This window comes from Callithrix jacchus, chromosome 10, assembly GCF_049354715.1.
Source record: "Callithrix jacchus isolate 240 chromosome 10, calJac240_pri, whole genome shotgun sequence".
Classification (NCBI taxonomy): domain Eukaryota; kingdom Metazoa; phylum Chordata; class Mammalia; order Primates; family Cebidae; genus Callithrix; species Callithrix jacchus.
Window position 1 is genome coordinate 106,139,825 of NC_133511.1, and position 25,172 is coordinate 106,164,996.

Sequence of the window (25,172 nt, forward strand, 5' to 3'; positions counted from 1 at the left end):
GGCCTTTGAATACCATTCTTTCCTGTTCTAAAGCTGCATTCAAGTTTCAACCTACCATTGCATATAGTTTTAATAATTTTAAAACACTTTCTTATATTTTTGATCTTATTTTGTCATGACAAAGGGGAAAACTGCATGCTAGAGTACATGATATAATTCATAACTCCAATGTGATTGAGAGTCTTAGAAATTCATCCAAAGAAAACTTGGAAATCTGCACACACATAGCTAGATGCTATTTATAAGGAGAACCAATAACACATATGAGAAAGCAGTAAACTTTCATGTTCTGTCTTCACACAGTATCAGGGCAAAAGACAGAGCACCTCATCAAGGCATCTGCTGCATAGAACTTTTCTTTATTCTTGCTTTTGTTCCAGCAATTGTCTAAGAAATTTACTACTATTCATCCACTGTCACCAAACGCCCCAACATGCAACATTAGGTAAACTTTTCAACTTTGTAACACAAGAAAAAGGTGAGAGATTGATTTATAAATCTTGGAATAAATAACTCTACCAGACAAAATACAATAAAGAATCCTCTCCTTATAATTAGTTTTGTTTCATAATTTTGAGAAATGAGTATAAATAAAAGACTTGGAATTTCATAATGATTTTTGTTTCTATACTATTTTGGAAATCCCTATGAATCAGCCTCGAGGCATTTGCATGGCTCCAGTCATAAAGGCCAACCTGTGCCACCTTTTATTCCCCTCAGTATCTAGTGAACAACACTCTCTTATTTGAGTAGGGCTAGGACCTTGAATTATTGGTATTATAAAACTGTTAACAGTATAGCATCACTTTTGAAAAGTTCAGTTCCTAACTAACTTGAGACCATATAAAGTATTGTTAATCTGGCCTCATCTTGATAAAATAGCCAAAATTATTCAACCATGCAAAATAGAGGATCATGTTCCTGTGTGGTTAATGAATTAACAGAGTGATCCCAGAGCACTGGCAAGTTAGTAGTTCTGGGTTTCTCCTTTTGGATTAAATATTGGCTGTGGCTTGGTACCACCATTTGCAATTTCTTCTCTAGCTTAAATATCATTGGAGGTAATTTTGGGTCTTAACTGGCTAGAGCATTCTTGGACAACAGCAGGAATTACAGAAGCCCCCGTTAGTTTATACACATTTCTTCAGCTTGATCCCCAGAGACTGAACTCAGACAGCCCTGGGAATGCAAGGCCCTCCTCGTGCTTTCCTATCTTCCCAGTTCTCAAAACTGTATTGCTTTCTTCCCACAACCTCCACCTCCCCTACAAGATGAAACATTATCTCACTCCTTTTTCAGAACAAGGGCTGTGAAGAAAATGGAACCAATTGCCAGTGAAGTTATATCAGAAGTTATGTTCCTGTGACATATCAATATATGTTACGCCTAAACACTAATTGAAGTTGTTTTTGAAGTCTATTCAAGGGTCTAAAAACAGCCCATGAGATTAAATTTTTTTAACTAGGAGATAAACATGTATCTAGAATGTGGTACATGTGAATATAGGTAGAGAGCACTAAGGACAGACAGGGACAATATGCTTTAAACATTGAAATTTTCTGCATAATGTAGGTGATAGTATAAGAGATGATTTAACTTTTCTTCTTTAGAATTGTCTTTCTCCAAAACATCCTGTGACATATTGTTTTCTTCATCACGGGGCAGGGGGAGGGCAGAAACAACATAAAAATTATAACCTGGAGCACATCATTCTCAGCAAACTGACACAAGAACAGAAAATGACATACCGCATGTTCTCACTCATAGGTGGGTGTTGAACGATGAGAACGCATGGACACAGGGAGGGGAGCACTACATACTGGGGTCTGTTGGGGGGAATAGGGGAGGGACAGCAGGGGGTGGGGAGTTGGGAAGAGATAGCATGGGGAGGTAGCTAGATATAGGTGATGGGGAGGAAGGCAGCAAATCACACTGCAACGTATGTACCTATGCAACTATCTTGCATGTTCTTCACATGTACCCCAAAACCTAAAATACAATAAAAAAATGTTTAAAAACTTGTTTTTTAGAAGATGTAAAGTGACAAATAAATAAATATCTCTTTTCTTAACTATAATCTCTTCTACCATACTTATAATCTAAAACTAGTATAGAGTTGAGGATCTGGATTAATGGGTTCAAGATCCTCTTTTTGAGTTAAGAGGAGTCTGTTTTAACCTACGGAATGTCCTTTCTGTTTCCAAATGTTACTTAAAACGCATTGTCAACATACTTCATAAAGAGTTTTATAAAAAGAGAAGAAAACTGACAACTCTAAGTCAATAAAGATTCTCTTGCTTTGGAAAATGCGGACGTGTACTCAGAGAGGAAAGTGCTTAGAAACTCAGAAAGCTCTTCATTTTATTGTGACTTTCCCTACAAAATCTTAACACCTCTGCTTCACCATAGAAAAACTCACACATTACACACTCATGGGAGACAAATTTCTTTGTTCAGTGAATCAAGTTCCATAGGAACCCTGTGCTGTTCTCATTCACATTCTCCCAAGGGTGCCATCTTCTTCAAATTAACATTCGAGGTTATATTGACAGAGCCCTTAAGCCAACCAGTCTTTTGGTTTTCAATATACTCCTGTGAGCTTTACTTACAAAGGCCCAGATTGTAGATGAGAAAGCAAGGTAGAGGGCTCGTGAACAGTGAGCAATGGAACATCGTATATCTGAGGGTGGCACAAGTGATGAGGATGCGAAGAACAAATAACCTTGTGCTGATCTGCTGTGAAAATTCAGCAAACTCAATAGCCCTCTAAATTCCTCCTTTCATTCTTGGAGAGTAAAATACATTCTTATACTTATTTGCTGACTAACATTCTGTCCAGAGTCTTTTAAAAAGGAATTCTTATAAATCACCAGCAAACATTCTGCCCGAGTTTCAAAGCTTTAGGCAGTGAGCACTGCAATTTGCTGGTAGACACTGTCTGTAATAAAGAATATTAATTTCTGGCAGTCCTTCTTCATATTCAGACATACTGGGCACTGTTTAGTACAAGATCTGCTACGTATTTATCAAGCAATCTTGGTTGAGATGTTCAATAAGTAGATTTAGATTCCTCATCTGTATAATGGGGATAATATTACTTTTCTATGCTTATCACATGGAGTTTTGGTGAGAAATAAGAAGAAATTGGAATAAGTTGAAAATAAATCTATGGAAAGCATAGATTAATATCACCATTCTTTTCATATAGACCCACATCTGTCTACCTAAAAATCAGCAAAATTCTTGATTTATCTCTTCTCTATGTTACAATTTCTATATTCTTATAACAAGTTATTTTGGACTAGGACACTATTTTTCTCATCAGCATAAACACTCGTTAGCCTCCCACCCATTCCTACCTTCACCTCAAAGACATATCTTTTAAAAAGTCTTTTAACAGGTATGGACCATTTTAAAACATTTTGTTATATGACTAAGTTAAAAAAAAAAAAAAAGAGGAGTTTAATTGGAAAAAAGTTAGATACCTGCCAGATATCTCAGTTTGTTTTTTGGTCTCCAATACATAAAAGGGACTCAGACACAAAGTTTAATGAAAGAAATGTTTAGTAAAGATATGAAAATTCTGGACACATCCAGGATGACTCTGTCCCAGGAAACAAAGCATGTCACAAAATCAGGAAGAAGATCCTTCTCTCTACATATGAAGGGAACTCAACAGTGTTCTGACACTTGACATTTTTGGCAAACCTAGCATGTACATCGACTTTTTATTTTTCTTAAGGCAAGTAGTGGAAGTACATTCTTTTTCTAAAAGGTTTTGCAAGAAGTAGATGTAGAAGGTGGAAAAGGACTATAAAACCAGGTGTAAGTCACATAGCAATTGTGGGTGACGGGTGGGATAGTATCACAGGTAAAATATTTCTCTGGCCACAAAGTTCTTTATGAACACTAAAGAGTGAAAGATGAGCTCCAACTCTTAACTAAGTTTATCCAGTCAGGACACTTTAAGCCATGTCTTTTACAGATATATCCCTTTGTTTCTCTCTTTCCATCACCCACTGTCTCCTTCTTTTTGATTCTCTTTTTCAAGGTTCATAATAGCAGTATTTTCTGAACCATCTTCAAAGTTACTTAAAGATGTTCTCTCATCCTGTTGATGAGGAGTCAGAGCTGTATTATGTACAAAAGTCCTTCCGCACTAAACAAATTATGGGTTTCTTCATACAACGGGACAAAAGACATGGTACTAGAAATTGTACTGCATAAATGCCCAAGTCTAGGCTTACATCCATTTCTCCTAGTTACCAAGGAGTCTCTTTAAACCTAGTTGAGAAGCCAATGTCCATTATGAGAGGAAGTTGTATTAAGGAGTAATGAAGGGCATGAACTCCAGAGCAAGACAGCCTCTGTTTGAAATGCAGCCCTTCCAGTTTCTAGCTTTGTGGCTGCTATGGTCTGAATGTTTGTGAACCTCCCCCACTTTCGAATTCATATGTTGAACTCCTAATCCCCAAGGTGATAGTATTAGGAGGTGGGGCCTTTGGGAGATGATTAAGTCATAGGAGTTTAGTCTTCATGATTGGGATTTGCACCTTTATAAAAGCGATCTCAGAAAGGTAGCTACGCCCTTCTACCGAGGGAAGACACAGTGAGGTGACATCCAGCTGTGAACCAGGAAGCAGGCCCTCACCACACACTGAATCTCTCAGGCACGTTAATATTAGAATCCCAGCTTCTAGAACTGTGAAAAATTAAATATGTGTTGCTTGTAAGCCACTCGGTTTGCAGTACTTTGTTACAGCAGCTTAAACAAACTAAGACAGTAGCCTGGCAATTTAATTAACTTCTTTATGCTCTCACTCTCTTCAACTGTAAAATAGGGATGACGACAATATTACCTTAGTTATAAGCTTGTAGCAAGCACAAAATGAATATAAATTACATAAATAAGTATTCGGAAGAGTTTGTTACATAATTTTTACTGCAGAAATTTGATAATAATCATAAAGACACTGCCAAATACTGTATTTTCACATTAAAATCATTGCCTTATTATATTTTTAATATTCCCTATAAGTTTGTGTATTCCATGAAAGTGGGACTAAATAGCACAGCTAATAAATATTTGACTAACATCGAGTAAGTGCATAAACTCCTTGGGTGAAGCTCTTCATTTCTTTGATTAAGGAAAATTGGAAAATGTCATTTTCTATGATTCAACAAATAAACAGAATGTGTGTATGACATCAGAAGTTATAGAGCTAAATAGGTCTATAAACTGTGTTCTCTAAAAGCATTTAGTCTAATTCTTTTAATCCTTGGAATCTCAAATTTTTAATTCTTGGTTTACAGAATAGTTTGCAGAATTCAGACCTCATTTCAATATACAGGATTACAGCATGAAAAGGAGCTGGAGAGGAGGAGATTATTAGGCTTCATAAAGAAAACCAGGGCCTGTATCCACCTAACCTGTCACTGTGGGGCAAGTTTCTACAAATGTCTCAAGAAGATTAGATCCAATCAGATCCAGTCATCCTTAGGCAGAGATTATTTCTTCATTCTGCTGCTGTTCTGCCTGCTAACTGGATCCAGACTAAACCTGATTGGTGTGGAATGGACATCAGAGCAGCCCAGGACTAGTGGTTCTTGGTTCTGCTATACATTAGAATGACTCAGAAGCTTCAAAAATACATTGAGATGCTGATGCAGTTGGTTTTAGGTTTCCGCAATCATCAATATTTTGAGAAGCCTCCCAAGATGACTCTAAAGCATAGCCTAGAATTGAAACCCACCTAATTAGGCGAGCTCATTGCAGTTAAGTATACCCTTGATAAAGATACAGAATTAAACACAGTGGTGTCTCATAAATTACCTAATTTAGAGATATAGCAATGATAAACAGTACTTTCTGGTTTGTTCAGAACAATACAGGTTTATTATGGAAAATTCCATGTCCCTGGAACAATCCCTTTCCTCTAGTCTCTGGCAAACCAAGATACTTGGGCATCCAAGTGTATATATTTTTATTATAATATGCAGCATAGAAATATATTGCATATCAACGGACATAATTATATTAATGCCAAAATGTTAACATAATGGGAACCATCAATATATTAATTTTGTATTAAGTTTGTGGCTAAGTATACAAGTGAGACTCTATACTAAAGGACTCCTGCTATTTCTATGCTTACGTTTAAATGTTTTCTTAAAGGTGTTTTCAATTTGCCAGATTATTGCCCTTCCCTTTTCCCAATTTTTAAATTTATTCCCTAGCAAGTCTGTTCACATAAAATTATATGAGTGAGCACACTGCTCTAGCGAAAGTGTGTCATGTTCAATCAAATGCTGAGAAGGTTTAAGCACATCTGCTCAGTGATTGCTCTTTTAATGGCATCACAGTCAGTTATGCAAAAACAAACTCAACATGCAACAAAACTCACAGTGGTATTGTATTATCGACATTTTAGGCTACATTTTAGGATTTAGATGCTTTTTTAATTTTTCATTTTCTAATAAGAAATACAAGTAATTATAAAATATTAGATGATAGTAATTCTACTTTAAATTATTAACAACGGCTGGTACAGAATAGTCAATTTATAAAGATATATCAAATCAAAGAAAGAATTAAGGAAGGAAGTACAGCCAAAAGATAAAAAGAATGAGAAAGGGAAAAGGAAAAGAGGAAAGAATGAAGGGAAAGAGGGAGGGAGGGAGGAAGGGAGGAAAGAAGGAAGGAAGGAAGGAAGAAAGGAAGGAAGGAGGGAGGGAAGGAAGGAAGGAAGGAAGGAAGGAAGGAAGGAAGGAAGGAAGGAAGGAAGGAGGGAACATTCTATAACAAGTAATGCAAGGTTCTAGATTCTGTATCTATAAAAATATATTTTTTAATTGCATTATAAAGTTTTTATAAGGTTTATTATCAAATTTCTAATTTGTGTGAATTGGTATTTTTTGATATATCACTAAGATAAAAGAGAAATAATTAGATGTTAATGATTGTGTTCTCTATATAAGAAATTACTATTAATTTGAACTTAGTGTTTATTCTATAACTATTTTATTTATTTTACTTTTGTAGTTTCTTTTGTTTCAAAAGTGTTCTCCAGCTAAAGTAACACTGAACTAGACAAGTTCTAAACTGAGTTTTTATGATTACTGTTTAACTTTATTGGAACAATTTTGTGGGAAAGCCAAGGGGTTATTACTTTATGGGAATGAGAACATAGTGTGACATCTGTATACACAAGATGATTGACTGTATCTCAGCTCTTTCTAGAAATTAAGTTTCATACTTGGCAAATATACCTGCTAGACTAGGTTTTAGCACAGGGGAAAACTAAACATATTGGTCACTCAAGCCAGATAATTTGTATATATTTACTGGGCTCAAGGTAAATCTTAGTTGTCTACAAAGTATTGAGAGAGAGATTCTGAGAGTTGGCTGTTTACCCAAAAGAAGCATAGAAATTTAAAGAGAAAGAGAAGGGGAGCTTGTTAATGGCTGTTAGCAGGTGCTCCTATAATTAAAATCTGCTTTAACAATTCATGCCAAACGCATATAATGACACTTTCTACCATAGAAGTTCCTCAAACAGCTCAGGTCTTATTCATGGTCTTTGTTTATTGCTTTCTATTTTCCTGTCTAAATCCAGCAGAAGCTGTCAGGTCTCTGACATGCTTGACATCTTGTGTCTTGGTCACACTATAACTCTCACGCACAGTGATGGTTGATGAAAGTGTGTTGATTAAACTTGCCTTTTCACAAAGCCATCCTCTGTACCAAGATGGAATGGTGAAAAGGTTAAGATGAACCGGAAATTTGGAAAAGATTTGGCTGTATAAGTTATTACAAATCTTCTGATAATAGAGTAGGTATTAAATTCATGAGACACTGAAAATTGAATTTCTGAGACAAGAGCTATTGTAACTAGAATAGCAAATATCAGATCATGAGTCTATTCATATGGCAAGGATCAAAAGATGATTAGCACTGGTGACAGAGTTGTTCTACTTTGCCTGAAATATTGAGACTGTATTTTGTTACCAAGAGGCAAAAAGGGCTACAAACACCTCCCTCCTTGGTATCTCTGCTCTGTGTTCCAATCTCTCTTAGGCTTCAGAGTCCCTGAAATAAAAGCATTGCAAACTTCCCAATCTCAGTTCTGTATTTTTTCCTACTGTTGCCTTTCATGGCTTCTAAAATATGCATAACTGGTTTTATAGCAGTAGACATTAATAGTTTCAAAATAGCTGTAGGTTATATAGGGAATAAAAAGGAAGTCAATAATCATTTTCAGGGTTTCATTTGCATGAATGCATCTATACAAGGTCTATGACAAGAGGAAAGATTTTCAGCATGAAAATTCATCACATATTGTGGTCAGGATTGAAGAGTTGTGTAAACAATGAGTGGGGGAAATTTATATTCTCTTGGAGTTTCTCTTTAGAACACCAACGCCAAAAAATCTATAAGAACTTCCTTTAAATGCTTGTCTATTTTATTCATTCACTTATTCATCCACTCATTTTAAGAAAATCTTTTAGAAATGTCCACACCAGATGCTGTGTGTCTAGGGTAGGGTTTGTTAAATTACAGCCCATGGGCCAAATTTTGATGGTTGCCTCTTTTTGTAAATAAAATTTGAATGGAGCACAGCTACATCCATTATTTATGAATTACTCAGAAACTGAATGATCTCCAAGGTCTAAAATATTTACACTCTGGCCTATAAGAAGAAGAATAATGGACCCTCAAAGACCATCCATGTCCCGATGCCCCCGACCTATAAATATGTTAGTTTACATGGTCAAAAGGTTCTTTCAAATGTGATTAAAGATAACAAGGGTACCAGCATCAGAGAGAGATGTAAGGATGAAAGAAGACATCTGAGAGAAGAAAAGGGGCTATGCTGTGAGTTTTGAAGATGGAGAAGGGACCACGAATCAAGCAATGCAGGAAGATTCTAGAAGCGAGAAAATGGATTCTCCCCTACATCCTCCAGAAGGAAGGCCTGATCACATCTTTGCTTTAGATTTCTGAGCTCTCTGAAATTATGACAGTAAATTGGTATTGGTTGAAGCCACTACATTTGTGAGTTACCACAGAAACAGGAAAGTAATACATGGCCCTGCTGAGAAAGTTTGTGATCCCTGGTCTAGGATTTAGTGTAACCAGAATAATAATGAGGGCAGGGAACAACTTAAAAACAGATAAAGTCAATATGGCTGCTTTTCAGTGTGGTTTTGAGCAAATGATTTTCACAAGCAAATCTGTTAAAGCACTTAAGACGTGGCAGCCAGGCTAGAAAAGTAAAAGAACTTTCGTCCTCCTGAAAGCATGTATACAAATACATAGGATATTATTCACATCTTCAACACATGGAAAGAGCTACCTATGCTCTCATCTATCCTAAAAAAGAATAACTCACTCAGCTGAATTTTTTAAAGTTGCCATAGATTTTAGGTCAGATTAACTTTTCTCAACTTAATTAAATTATCTTTTAAAGATGGAAGCTGGGAATAGTCTCACAATTCTGCAAGCATATTATTTGAGATAAACAGGACCAGGAATAAGGAAGAATGCCTTTTTTGCCATATTGAATAGCAAATTAAAGATATTCCAACTGAATTATTAATTTAAACTCTGTGAACTTATTTGATGATAAAGAATTTGTTATGCTTTCAGACATGTGATAAGGAGTAAGTACCTGAACAGTTTTACAAAAGTAAAAGATTGATATCAGAGTTGTTTGGAGTGATCAGAAGTGCAGTCTTTGGACTTAAAGGAAGGTTAACTTTTCAAGTGCACAACTCTTATTTTTGTTACCCAATTTAATTGTTATAAAAATTACAAAATGTCCTTCTTCATTAACATAACATCAATCATAGATACTACATGATTTTTAAAACAATGCAATGCTATGACAGTGAACATTAGTTATGTCTTTCAATTTTACACCATTTGGCAAGTGCTGTGAAGTTCCAGACTGAGTATGTACTGAGCTTTGGCTAAACATATGAACTTAATTTCTCAAATCAGTCTCATCAGTGATATAGAAATCAACATGGGATAAATTGTTTTAAATATCAATGTGTCTCTTCTATTGATTCACACAGAAATTAAACAATTTCCCAAAATCACACATTAAGTAGAGGAGATGAGCTTTGAACTTTAACAACAATTCTTCCTCTGATTGTCTTACAAAATAGCTCAAAGAATCACGGAAGATGACATATGATGATTTGTAGATTGTAAAGAATATTTGTTTGTGGGCATATTACTAATATACAAACAGAAATTCCTCCTTTAGCAGTGAAATTTAGTTTAAAACAATCTAGCTCTCTTACCAAAAAGCACCCAGCCAGGAATCAATCAAATCAAGTACTACATCTCAAAATCATCTTTTGTTTTCTTCAGCAAATATTGGGAAAGAGAGGAGGCATCTTTCAAATAGAACCACACACTCTAATAACGTCTTAAGTGATCCTATTTAGTCATATGCTGATTCTTTGCCTTTGAACAATTTGCTGGCCATGTCTTCTTAGTCTCACTACTGCAAAATGCAGAAATGCCAATATTTGGGCAATCTTTAAAAATCTATGAATGAGAAACATTTGGTTTGAATCTGAGCTCCACACCTCGGTAGGTGGTCTTGAACCATTATTTGATCTCTCTATGCTTTGGTTTTTTCCCAAAGGCTAATGAGAGCTCTTGCAAATACCTGCTGCTGTTTCTCAGTGTGTCTCAGTTTCCTCATCTATAAAACCACAATAACAATAGTATGAAACTCATAGAAATATTATGAGGATGCATAGAGATCATATAGGTGAAACCCTTACATCAGAGCCTGATATATGGCCGAGACACCTTATGTATTGGCTATTTTTATCATTGATTTATATCAGACACCATACTGAAAAGCTGCAAAAGGCAGAAACAAAACCAAATCAAACAAAACAAATCAAGCAAAAAGAAAGAAAACAAAAACCAGACACTGAATTTGCCTTTAAAAAGGCAGTTTATGAGTGTAGAATCTAACAGAAGTATTTGTGAGTTGAGATGATCCAGAGTAGATGTAATTTCATTAGCATGTTATAGGCTCATCCACAACAAAATCAATACAGGGCATCTCGTCATTAAAAAATAGGTACACTTTACCTATTTTTACTTTTTGCATCTTTACATTTTTAAAAGTGAGAATTAGATAGTCATTTAAGATGCAAACTGGCATTGAAGAAAGTGCGTAGCCCAAGTTGGCCCACTGGGATTCTGTTCTTCCAGTGAATGAAGAGGGAAAAGATGAAGTTTTTACATATCGTGCCAAGTGAGGTGATCAAGAATCCTATCTTTTTTTTTCCTTTCTTTATTTTCTTGGGGACACAGTCTTGCTCTTTCACCAGGCTGGAGTGCAGTGGCACAATCTCAGCTCACTGCAACCTCTGCCTCCCAGGTTCAAGGGATTCTCCTGCCTCAGCCTTCTGAGTAGCTGGGACTACAGGCATGCAACACCACACCTAGCTATTTTTTGTATTTTTAGTAGAGACAGGGTTTCACCAGCTTGCCAAGGATAGTCTTGATCTCTTGACCTCGTGATCCACCTCCCTCGGTCTCCCAAAGTGCTGGGATTACAGGCATGAGCCACCGTGACCAGCTGGCTCCTATCTTTAATGTAACAGAAGAAGGCTTCAGATTTCTCTGCCTCAAGCAGCACTAAGCTCCTCACAAATTGCACTTAATAACACGATGTGTGCTTTTAGAATTGTCACAGTTCCTTTTTACTTTTTCTCTTCTCTAAAGGCCCTATCTTGGAATAGGTATGTATACCACCTTCATCTGTACACACTTGATGGAAGATACGAGACAGTCTGCCTGGGTTGCCCGTATGCCTCTGCCATCATTAACAAGTCCTGCTTCTTTTTCTTTCCTTGATTTTTCTCCTCATTGATATTATGTCTTAGAAACCTCATCTTTTTTTCCCTTCCACAATACCCTGCCATGATTGTCCTGTTTTTCTTTCTTTTTCTCCAATCTGTAATTGTATGTAGCCTTGCCTTCACTAACTAGAGCATCTCCTTGATACCAGTCTTATTGCTGATGAATGTGAGTCATATTTTGTCATGCTCTTCAATATGTTCACAATTTAGTTATAGTGAAAGAGAGCATGTTCTTGTCTCAAGAGCCACAGGAGGTTGCACAGAGATCTCTGAGAATTCAGTAGATATCACCTGTAATTGCGTCAATCTGAGAGAGCTTCCTGAAAGAGGGAACATTCAGAAATGAAAATAAAAACATTTATAATTCACTTTAGCACCAAATCTAGTTGGCTAATCTGAGTTTGAGTTTAAAAGTTGGAAATATTTTTAAAAAGAGAAAAGCATGGGAAGAAGGAGGGAGGGAAGCGAGGAAGGAAGGAAGGAAGGAAGGAAGGAAGGAAGGAAGGAAGGAAGGAAGGAAGGAAGGAAGGAAGGAAGGAAGGAAGGAAAAGTAAGGAAGAAGTAAGGAAGGAAGGAAAGGAGGGAGGGAAGGAGGAAGGGAGGGAAGGAGGAAGGGAGGGAGGGAAGGAAAATAAGTCAGGGAAAGAAAAGACTGAGTAAAGGGACAGAAAGTAGTAAAACAAAGAACTAGGAGCATAAATAAATAGTAGGCTTGAAAATAGGGGCTAGGATTCTGAAAAGCACAAACTCTTTCCCAAAGCCATAAGCGTACGTATATGGGTTTCTTGAGATGAAATCTACTCCTGGTGAAGATACTGCAAACATTTTTGAAATGATAACAAATAAATTAGAATATTATATAAATTTAGTTGATAAGGCATCAGAAGCATTTAAAAGTTCTACTGTGGGTAAAATGCTATCAAATAGCATCTTACACTACAAAAAAATCTTTCATGAAAGGTAGCGTCAATTGGTATGGCAAACTTCATTATTGTCTTCTTTTAAGAAATTACCATAGCCACCCCAACCTTCAGCACCCACCACCCTGATCAGTCAGCAACCATCAATATAAAGCCAGAGTTCCATGCAGCAAAAAAAAAAAAAAAATAATGATTCACTGAATACTCAGATGGTTATTAGCACTTTATAGAAAAAGTATATTAATTAAAGTATGCACACTACTTATTAGGCAGTACACATTTAATAGACTATAGTATATTGTAACATAACTTTTATATAAGCATAGAAATTAAAAATTTTGTGTGACCCACATTAGTGTGATATTTGCTTTATTGCAGTGGTCTAGAACAGAATCCTCAATATCCTTGAGACAAATATGCTATTCAGTTTAACAGACATTGTTCCCTTCAGTTTGCCAAAGTTGTGTTATCCCATGAGATTAAGAGGTATGTGTTTGCTTTAATCAACAGAACAAGGCAGAAGCGAGCATCTAGCTGTGCTAACATGCCAGTGCTAATGTGTCGGAGAATGAGAGCCATGAGAAGCAGAGACCCAAGTTTTATAGTTTCCCCAGATGACCCCACCTGACTCTAGAGATGTGAACAAGACTAGTCAAAATCAGCATAGCCTTCTACCTAATCTCAAACCAAGAGATGATAATTGATACAGTTTGGATCTGCATTTCCATCCAAGTCTCATGTTGAATTATAATTCCCCGATGTTCCAGGAGGGACCTGGCAAAAACTGATTGGATCACGGGGGCAGTTTATCATGGTTTTGCATAATCTTCGTGCTATCATTTTGATAGTGAGTTCCCTGGAGGTCGGGTTGTTTAAAAGTGTGTGACTTTGCTCTGGCCATGTAAGACATGCCTACTTCCCCTTCACCTTTCACCAAGGTTGTAAGATTCCTGAGGTCTCCCCAGAGCAGAAGCCACTATGCTTTCTGTATAGCCTGCCGAACCATGAGCCAATTAAAACTCCTTTCTTTATAACGTACCCAGTCTCAGGTATTTCTTCATAGTAATGTGAGAATGGACTAAAACAGAAAATTGGTACTGAGCAAAGGGACACTGCTATAAATATACCTAAATATGTGGAAGCAACTTTGGGACTGGGCAATGGACAGAGGTTGGAAGAGTTTGGAGGGCTCAGGGGAAGACAGGAAGATGAGAGAAAACTTGAAATTTCCTGGATAATTGTTAAACTGTTGTGACCTAAATGCTGATAATCATATGGACAGTGAAGGCCAGGCTGAGGTGGTCTCAGATGAAAATTATGAATGTATTAGAAACTGGAGTAAAGTCACTTTTGTTATCCCAGCAAAGAGGCTGGCTGTACTGTACCCCTGTTCTAGAGATCCGTGGAAATTTGAACTTGAGAATGATGATTTAGGGTATCTGATGGAAGAAATTTCTAAGCCACAAAGCATTTAGGAATTGACCTGGCTGCTTCTAACAACGTATACTGATATGTGTCAGCAAAGAAATAACCTGAAACTGGAACTTATATTTAAAGGGGAAGTAGAGTATAAACCTTTGAAAATTTTGCAGCCTGGCCATGCAGTAGAAAAGAAAAACCCAATTTCTGTAGAGGAATTCAAGACTGCTGCAGAAAATTACATAAGTAACAAGGAGCCAAATGCTGATAGCCAGCACAATGGAAGAAAGGCCTCAAAGGCATTTCAGAGAACTTCACAGCCCCTTCAATCACAGGCCCAGAAGCTTAAAAGGGAAGATGGCATGGTGGTCCAGGCTTAGGGCCTCTCTGCCCTGCATAGCTTCAGAACCCTGTTCCCTGCATTCTAGACACTCCAGCTCCAGCCATGGCTCAAAGGGGCCAAGTACAGTTTGGGCCACTGCTTCAGAAGATGCAAGCTGTAAGCAGTGGTGACTTCCATGCCTGTGGTGAAAAGAATGCAAGAGTTAAGACCTGAGAGACCCCACCTAAATTTCAGAGGATATATGGAAAAGCATGGATGTCCAGGTAGAAGCCTACTTCAGGGGCGGGGTCCTCACTGAGAACCTCTACTAGGGTAGTACAGAGGAAAAATATGGGTTTGCAGCTCTGACAAAGATTTCCCACTGGGGTACTGCCTAGTGGAGCTGTGAAAAGAAGGCCATCATCCTCCAAACCCTAGAATGGTAGATCTACTGATAGCTTGCACCATGCACCAGGTAAAGCCACATGCATTCAGCACCAGCCCTAGAGAACAGCTGTAAAGGTTGAACCTTGGAAAGCTACAGAGGCAGGGCTACCCAAGGCCTTAGAAGCCCACCCTTTGCACCAGTATGCCCTGGATGTGAGATAGAGAGTCAAGGAGATTATTTTGAAGCTTTCAGATTTAATGACTCTCCTGCTGGTTTTCAGAGTTGCATGTGGCCTGTAACCCCCTTTTTTTGGGCTGATTTCTCAAATCAGCTGATTTTGGCTGATTCCCTTTTTGGAATGGGAGTATTTATCCAATGCCTGTATCCCCATTGTAGCTCCAGGTAGCTAACTTGTCTTTTATTTTACAGGCTCATACATGAATGAGACTAGCCTTTTCTTAAATAAGACTTTGGACTGTGGACTTTTGAGTTACTTCTGGAATAAGATTTAATTTAAGGGACTGTGGGAAGGCATAATTATGTTTTATGTTTTATTATTTTTTATTATTTTGAGATGGAGATGTGTTCTGTCACCCAGGCTGGAGTGCAGTGCATGATCTTGGCTCACTGCAACCTCCACATCTTGGGTGCATACAATTCTCATATCTGTGTTTTTAGTAGCTGGGATTACAAGCATGTTCCAGCATGCCTGGCTAGGTTTATTAAAATTTATTTGCAATAGAGATGGGGTTTCACCATGTTAGCCAGGTTGGTCTTGAACTCTTGTCCTCAAGTGATCCACCAACCGCAGTCTCCCATAGTGCTGGGATTACAAGCATGAGCCGAGGCACCAAGCCTATGTTTTAGAATGTGAGAAGGACATGAGATTTGGTAGAGGGCAGGGCAAAATGAAATGGCTAGTGTATTAGTTTGGTCTCATACTACTATAAAGAACTGCCCCAGAAGGGGTAATTTATAAAAGAAAGAGGTTTAATTGACTCACAGTTCAGCATGGCTTAGGGGGCCTCAAGAAACTTACAATCGTGGCAAAAGACACCTCTTCACAGGGCAGCGGTAGAGAAAATGAGAACAAAGTTGGGAAAAGCCCCTTACAAAACCATCAGATCTTATGAAAACTCACTCACTATCATGAGCGTAGCATGGGAGGACTGCTCCCATGATATAATCCCACAAGGTCCTTTACCTAACATGTGGGGATTATAATTACATTTACAATTCAAGATGAGGTTTGGGTGGGAACACATAGCCAGACCATATCAGTTAGGCACTGTGTCCCCACCCAAATCTCAAGTCAAATTGTAATCTTTCAGTGTTGGAGGAGTTGTCTGGTGGGAGGGAATTGGATCATGGAGGCAGTTTATCATGGTTTAAGAGCATACCCCTTGGTGCTGTCATTGCCAGTGAGTCTCTCCTAAGAGCTGATTGTTTAAGTGTGTGACTCCTGCTCCAGTCATGTAAGACGTTCCTTCTTTCCCTTCACCTTCCACCATGATTGTAAGTTTCCTGAAGCTCCTGAGAAGCAGAAGTCTATGCTTACTTGACAGCCTGCAGAACCATGAGCCAATTAAACCACTTTTCTCTACAAATGACCCAGTCTTGAGTATTCCTTTTTTGCAGTGTGAGAATGGACTCATACACTAGTTATGGCTCCACTGAAGGTTTGTGGTTGTCTACCAGATAGAAGAAAGATAGTCCATGGCCCACTTTAGCTGCAGTGCTAACTGATGAGAAGACAGATCACTGCTTAGGCAAAGAAAAATAAATAAATAAAACCCCAAAAAAAGAAATGTTGTGTCAAGAAATATGTTGAATTTTCCTTGAGGAAATACCAAAACGACTTACTGGATCAGCTAGAACTGGCTCTGGAGCCCTCAGAAAGTTCTAAGAGATCACTAGGAACAGAATAGATGTAGAGAGGGAGAAAAGCCACTGGAGTTGGCCCAGAGAAGAATTTAGAAAACATAATATGGCAAAGTAAGCTAATATTTTATTATAGAAACCCTGGTTTATTTATTATTATTTTAAAACACTGTGTAAATTCTAATACTAGGAGAAAAATCAGCATTTAGGATTATGATTAATGCAGGAGAGTTAATCAGCTAATTGAGCAAAGATAAAAACTAGAAGCAGACTGGTTTTTAATTTTGACAATTAAAAATGATTATGTTGAATGTTGGAAATGATTCAATTCTGTTGTTGATTTTTAAAGCCTTTTTGCTTTCTTCTTTTTTTATCAAGCAACTGTCTAGGTGGAATACTCATATAATACATAAAACAGCCCCAATCTCAGTTCAGGATGAAGTAGGGATGGTGGAGCCTCTTTTACCAGTCTCCTTGTTGGTCTCTAAATCACTACCTGGGGAGCTCCGCAAGGCCATGTGTGCAAAGTAGTCACTGTGACAAGGCTGGAACTTAAACACCTGGGGAAAGTCTTTAGTATAGGACTGAGCTACTATAAATGGTTTTAAAAGTATTTTTAAGCTTATGAACATGATGATGTTCACATTTTTCTCTTTCATCCAATATAGGAAGTATTACAGTGTAATTTGGGAGTCTTTTCTTTGGAGAAACTTAATTTCGAGGAATATTCATCCACTTAATGATTAAATTTTGACATGAGTTCTAGTCTTTCAGAAAGACATTTCATTATGACTAATCACTCTGGTTATTGATTTTTAATCTCTACCAGATGAAGATTTGGTTTGGTCTCCTGGCTCAGAATTCAGTGCATTTCTTTTACAGGGTTATTAAATGTTTTACTGGCTGATGCACCTTAACATTCAGTGTCTAACTGAGGATAATGTAGGACAGCTTCCTCATATTACCATTAAAATGGTACCAAATGTTACAACATCTGTTCAACGTGAATGTTGGATTAATAAACAAAGCCAAGAAACAATCAAAACGTAAATTCTACATTATAACAATTTAAAACGCGTGTATTTATCCTTTCAACATAAAGTTCAAGCTTGTCAATATGATGTCTGATGATTAATTTTATCTGTCAACTTGACTGGATTAAGAAATACCTAGGGAATTGATAAAGCATTACACTTAGGTGTGTCTGAGAGGGTGTTTCCAGGGAAGATCACAACTGGCTGGGTGCTAGGACAGAAGAAAAACAGAGAGCAAAGTGTGTCCTTGTTCATATTCTTGGAGCTGGGACACTCTACTCCTCCTGTTCTTGGACATTGAAACTCCAGGCTCTCTGGCATTGGAACTCCAGGAGTTATACCAGCAGCCCCCTGGGGTTTCAAGCCTTTTCTCTCAGACTGAGAAGTACACCATCAGCTTTTCTGGTTGTGAGATGTTTGAACTTGGACTGAGCCAAGCTACCAGAATCACAGGGTCTCCAACCTGCAGTTGTCCTGTTGTGGGACTCCTCAGCTTCCATCACCACAAGAGCCAATTTACCTAATACATTCTTTCATCTATCTACATTAATACTTTGATCTATATATCTATTAATATTTATAGATACCTATCTACTTACAGTGTAAGGAGATAGCATTATTTTCTTTAAACAAGCACATATGTAATGTCATATAGAGTCATGTCATACAAAGTTTGTGAATAAATATAATCTAAGCCAAGGAACATGTAATTGGCTAGATGGTTGTGATCTTCCTTCTGAGTAAATGCATAGTGTTGGTTTAATACTAGATTACCTGGCCTTATAGATAGATAGACCCTATTGGTTCTGTCTGTCTGGGGAACCCTAACACAATAAGCATGATCCTTCATGACACAAACCCTACCTTACTTCTCATTATTTTTCAGTACTCTTTCTTACCAGTTGCCCAATTTCTCTTCATCCTTTAAAACTACCATTATTCTCAGCAAACTGACATGAGAACAGAAAATCAGACATCACATATTCTCACTTATAAGTGGGTGTTGAACAATAAGAACACACAGACACAGGGAGGGGAACATCACACATCAGGGCCTAGGGGGTGGGGGTCTAGGGGAGGAATAGCAGAGGGTTGGTGGATTGGGGAGGGATACCATTAGGAGAAATACCTAATGTAGATGTCGGGGTGATGGATGCAGCAAACCACCACCATGGCATGTGTATATCTATGTAACAAGCCTGCATGATCTGCACTTGTACCCCAAAACTTTTAGTATAATAATTTTAAAAAAAAAAAAACTACCTCAGGATGACTTTCCATGATGAAGTTAAGTAGCCTCACCTCATTATTACCTGTTTGCTATATATGCTATTTTGCCATTGTGTTGTATTATTACCATGAATGTGCTTAGCCTCTACCAACTAAGAATAACAAAGTCCAATACAGGATTTTTCAATGTGTTCCCATAGATGAACTCATCTAATCTTCACAGCTCCGTGGAATAGAATGATTATTATAATCATCTCCATTTTACTTATGAGGCAGCTGAGAAGAGGTTACACAGTTGGAATTTGGATCCAGGCAGACTTCAGAGCTTATATAAAATACATTGCCTCTCAATATTGTAGGCTCCTTGAAAGCTTAGAGAATGTCTTAATACTTCAATACTTGCTGATCTGATATGGCACACTAAGTTAATACAGCACATACTATTTCCACTACTGATACTTCCACCAGACCTTTGTAGAGGTATCTTGTCTGGCATAGTCTTGGTTTCCAAAGGCAAAATAGTAGCCTGGGGAATATAAAGCCTTCTACAAACTTAAATGACAATAAAAACAGACACTGTGTATTCACTCAGAAGGAAGAGCACAGTCATTCAGCCAATTAGGTGTTCCTTGGCTTGGATTATATTTCTTCACAAACGTTTTATGACCTGACATCACATTATACTGCATATCCATTTGTTTAATGAGTCATGGTGTCTCCTTGCACTTGGTTTTCCCACAGTGCTGCAGCTTGGGTAAATGGGGGGAAAGGTATTTTCTTTGATTCTAGGATACAAACTGACTTATCAGTGCTGTGCACGATACTTTGCTGATTTCCCTTTGCCTGTTGGAGAAACTTCATCTGCATTTATTTACTACTATAATCACTCAGAAAATATCCCCTGGGTTCTTGTGTATTCATAACCAAGGGTTCTAAAGAAAACAAGACCATGGCTTCAGGGCACCTTCAGTGATGTGACAGGTCAGCAAGTCCTTCATATTTGTGCATGTGGGTCACACAATGTTTGTCACCAGCACAATTCTGTTGGTGACCAAAAGTTGTGTACAGCAAAAATAATTAAAGTGAAGAAAGGCTTTAGCATGTAGAGAAAGGCACAAACCAAACTAGTGAGACCAAAAATACTTTTTCTAAATCCAATTGGTGTGAAGTTCAACATCTAATAAAACGTGATTTTTGTGGAATGGCAGAGGTTCTTTTACAGTGTTTTTATTTCTTCAGTCATGAATTGAAGCAAAACAATAGAAGAGAGAGTATACAAGAAGGATTCAAAATTAAAATGTTGAATAGCTATAAGAGAATTCATTCCTTTTAAACATATGTCCTAGTGCTATGGTCCCCAACATTTTTGCACCAGGAAACAGTTTCGTGGAAGACAATTTTTCCACAGACTGGGGCAGGGGGATGGTTTGGGGATGATTCAAACACATTACATTAATTGTGCACTTTTTTTCTAATATTAATACATAATAACAATAATGAACTAATTATACAACTCATTATAATGTTGATTCAGTGGGAGCCCTGAACTTGTTTTCCTGCAGCTAGGTGGTCCCATCTAGGGGTGACGAGAGACAGTGATAGGCATCAGGCATCAAACTCTCATAAGGAGCACAAAACCTAGATCCATGGCATGTGCAGTTGCAATAGGGCTTGCAATCCTATGAGGACCTAATGCCACTACTGATCTGACAAAAGTCAGAGCTCAGGTGGTAATGCGAGTGATGGGAGTGACTGTAAATACAGATGAAGATATGCTCACTGGCCCGCCACTCACCTCCTCCTGTGCTGCCTGGTTCCTAACAGGCCAGGGACCACAGCCTAGAGTATCTGATAATGAGGGTGTCACTTGATTTCTGGATTTCTGATACTGAAGTCAGTGGAGTTTGCATGCACCACCAATTTTGATGTCAAATATCTACTATTGAACTTGTGCTTTCTCAATGCATCTGTAGGGTGTCCACTAAAATATTTCTCTCTGCTCTGTATATCAAGCAATTTCTACAGAGTTTATAAGTCCTTTTCCAAGAAGACACAGTGACTGTAAGGTAGTTGAGACAGTAACAACTCTTCCGTTGACGAGTAGTTAAGATCCAATGAGAAAGTACCTTTGTCCTTATCTTGTCAGTCCAGATCCTTCTTTTAAACTCTAACCCCTATTGCTGCTTTGTAGCTCCATTTTGGCTGTCTGACAAGCCCCCCAAAACTTAAAAAAATTCCAACTGCAATTCAATCATTGCTCCCTCCAAAAAAACACATCTCGGTATAGCACAAACCTAGTGCTAATCATATCAGTCAGTGCTAACATCCACCTGCTGCCCCAGTCAGAATGTCTTGGAATTCCGAGGGTGTGCTGGAGAATTGTGGGAAGTCACCAGTGAGAAGAGGACCTGTGAAGGCACACAGGAAAAAAAGATACAGACATAAAAGACAAATACTGAAATCTAACATAAAATATGTTGTTATGGCCTAATTCCTTCTGATCCTTCTTCCCAGAATGTATCTATAACTAAACTCTGCATTTTCTATTCCTGACAGAGCCCTCAAATTTTTCCATTTCTCTTTCTTCATCTCTCTAGTTGAGACTCACATTATTGCTTTCATTTATTACTGCATTAGCCTCTCCATTGATCTTCAAAATCCTCTCGTCTTTATATAATTCACCAGCTCACATTTGTAATCAGAGTAATTTCTTTTCATTGAAAATTTTATCGTATTACTCTCTAATGTAACACCTTTCATGAGTTTCCACTGCGTAGAAAAACAAACTTTTAAATTCTAAGTAAGGCACTGACAAAGCCAACTAGCACCTAACTTTGATTCATTCTTGACCCTACTCCCTGGTTCTTAACTGGAAGAAGATTTTACACCCCAGGGAATATTTTGCAATGTTTGGAGACAATTTTGATTGTCATAAATAGTCAAGAGTATGCTTCCATTTTCTAGTAGGTAGAGGCCAGGGATACTGCTAATCATTCTACAGAACCTAGGACAGCCCCCTTCACAACAAAAGATTACCTTTCCCAAATGTCAGTAGAGTTAAAGCTGATAAATCCTACTATAACTTTGTCTTATGTTCCTCTTTCTTTTTACTTTTATTTTTTAATATGGAGTCTCACTCTGTTGCTCAGGCTGGAGTTCAATGATGCGATCTCAACTCACTGCAACCTCCACTTTCAGGGTTTAAGTGATTGTCCTGCCTCAACCTTCCAAGTAGCTGGGATTACAGGTGCCCACCACCATGACTGGCTAATATTTTTTTTGTATTTTTAGTCGAGATGGGGGTTCGCCATGTTGGCCAGGCTGGTTTTGAACTCCTGATCTCAAGTGACCCACCTGCCTTGGCCTCCCAAAGTGTTAAGATTATAGGCGTGAGCCACTGCACCTGGCCTCTTTTTACTTTTATTTAAATTATTCTGTTTCTTTCACATATATGAATTCACTATACGTAAATACAATTCAATCCTTGAATCTGACTAGTTCTTTTTTCTAGGATAATCTGCACATTCTTCCCTCTGACCTGTAATCCCTGACCTGACCAACTACCCTTCAATCTTACTTCTTCCCTTTCTAGCTTAGAAAAGCTTTTCCTGAATTTTTATACTAGGCCTATGAGATTTGTATTTTTAACCATAAGTTTTCATAGAATGCAGTATCTTCCCTCATAATTACAAATATATTGTCAGCTTTTTCTACAATACTATGAATTCCTTATAGGTAGGCCATATCTATACCATTTATTTGAACTCCAGGGCCTAAATATTAGAGTACCTTGCCCTTAATGGTCTCTCAATATATATTTTTTAAATAGTTGATGAATTAATGACTTAATCTATAGATAAACAAATGAATTAGAATACCTTTCATCAAGACTGCAACATTTTGTAAACTTGATCTTGGCTTAGATTATAAGAGGTCTATATAATCTGCATTTTATAGTTAGGCTATAACTCTCATTACCACCATCTCCTTCCCAGTGTAGGGAACTGGATAACTAATAACGTTGATGAACATTCTGTGGCTTTTTAGAGTTTGGAAGTCTGATTTCAGATATCCTCAATGTAACTGAAATTTAAAGAAGCCTGAATTAATCTTTGTCAGCATTTAGTAACAGTAAAGTTTCCAAGAAATTACAATCAAATATGAGGTGAAATCAAAGACAGACAAAAAGCTTCTTTCTTAGATTCAGAGTAAATGGTTCTGTCATTTTATGTGCTTCACCTAATGAAACATACTCCTTGCCTAGATCACATACAACCAGATTTTCAAATATCCATTCCAACTATCTTGTCAGTAAAAACAGCAGAATTGGATTATCTCTGCTTTTCTTGATATGAATGTTATAGACATATTTTATATTTATCTGCTTCCTCTTTTGGAGAAATATAACAAGAAAATCAATGAAACATTTTATAAAATTTCTTAGAGATGGAGAAATTTCTGTGACATCTAAGTGGCATTTAAATATCTTGATCACAAAAGGAAGTCCCATCTGGTTGAAAGGAAAGGAAAGTGGCTTTCCTGTAGCTTTCCCAGACACAAATTTAGCTCACAAAGCCATTCATTCAAGCGGCAGACAATAATGCAATGATGCATTTTTGGGTATATTCCATTACAATGTGAACAATCAGCAACCTCTTAATATTGGTCATAAAGACACTAAAATGGGAATGTCGTCAGTTTCCTTTAAAAAAGGGGACTTTTAATGGAACCACACAGGAAATGCCATGACTCGAGCAAATACAAAGGAGAAATGTTCTCTTGGGCAAGAAAAGTTTGTTACTGAAAAAAATACATTTATATTATCTGCTTGCTACAGAGAACATGAAGGCAACATGTAGAATATAATGTTTTTTAAGTGTCTAGAATGAATTCAAGTTAAAGAAATTTCAAAGTCATCCATATCAACTGGGCAATCTAGAGAAGAGAGACTGAGACCTCCTAGCATAGTCTGCACTATGCACTTTCCAGCTATTTCTGAGGTATATAAATAAGAATTCAGAATTTAGGCAAAAAATTAAGTAAAGACAAAAAAGTCTAAGCAACAAGAAATGGTTAAAGACAGATAAAAAAACAGACTTCCTTTCATTAAAATAGTTGTGGGTTATGGTCAGTTCCCAAGTGTAGAGAAAACTGATTAAGAAACTACTGTTTTGTATTTCATGACACTTTATGATATATCTCTATTGAATGATCATAAACAGTATATACTACGCTTCATAAAACAAGGGATTATTCTTAACTCATAGATTATTTTGACATATTCAAAAATTGTTGAGTTAAAGGATCTCTTCAAGTTTCTATAAATGCCTAGACCCAGCAAACATTATTAGCATGCAGGCTCTGTGCTCAGAATGAGCATAAACTAGTAGCCTACATAATAAACAATAACACATATCTATCAAGCTCTAAAAACCTAATTTGTATTAAATTACTTAATTCTTATAATAATCCTATAAGAAAAATACTATTATTATCTTCTCTTCTCATCTGAGGAAACAAAGGCAGAAAGTGATTAAATAACATGCCTAAGGTTACACAGCTAGTGGGGTTTGGGGGCAGTGATTCAAACCATCTGAAATGTATGTGGTTAAAAAAAGCTAATTTGCACACGAATGTTCATTGCAGCACTGTTTACGATAGCAAAGACCTGGAATCAACCCAAATGCCCATTGATGATAGACTGGATTGGGAAAATGTGGCACATATACACCATGGAATATTATGCAGCAATCAGAAATGATGAGTTTGTGTCATTTGTAGGGACATGGATGAATCTGGAGAACATCATCCTCAGCAAACTGACACAAGAACAGAAAATGAAACACTGCATATTGTCACTCATAGGCGGGTGATGAAAAATGAGAACACATGGACACAGGGAGGGGAGTACTAAACACTGGGGTCTATTGGGGGGAAAAGGGGAGGGCTAGTGGGAGGGGGAAGTGGGGAGGGATAGCCTGGGGAGAAATGCCAAATGTGGGTGAAGGGGAGAAAGCAAACAAAACACACTGCCATGTGTGTACCTATGCAACTGTATTGCATGTTCTGCACATGTACCC

The 25,172-nt window shown here is 37.5% G+C and overlaps 1 protein-coding gene across 44 annotated transcripts in view; it reads right to left on the reverse strand.

Annotated features, from left to right (window-relative positions):
* Positions 1-25,172, reverse strand: part of LRRC4C (leucine rich repeat containing 4C) — a 1,379,884-nt gene that overhangs the window by 866,549 nt on the left and 488,163 nt on the right. The window contains exon 3 of one of the 44 annotated variants that reach the window (XR_013523385.1): positions 20,304-21,500. The exons of the other annotated variants lie outside the window; for them this stretch is intronic. The gene's annotated coding sequence lies outside the window, so the exon portion shown is untranslated. Of the gene's footprint in view, positions 1-20,303; positions 21,501-25,172 lie in introns of those variants that run through there. 44 annotated transcript variants of the gene reach the window in all.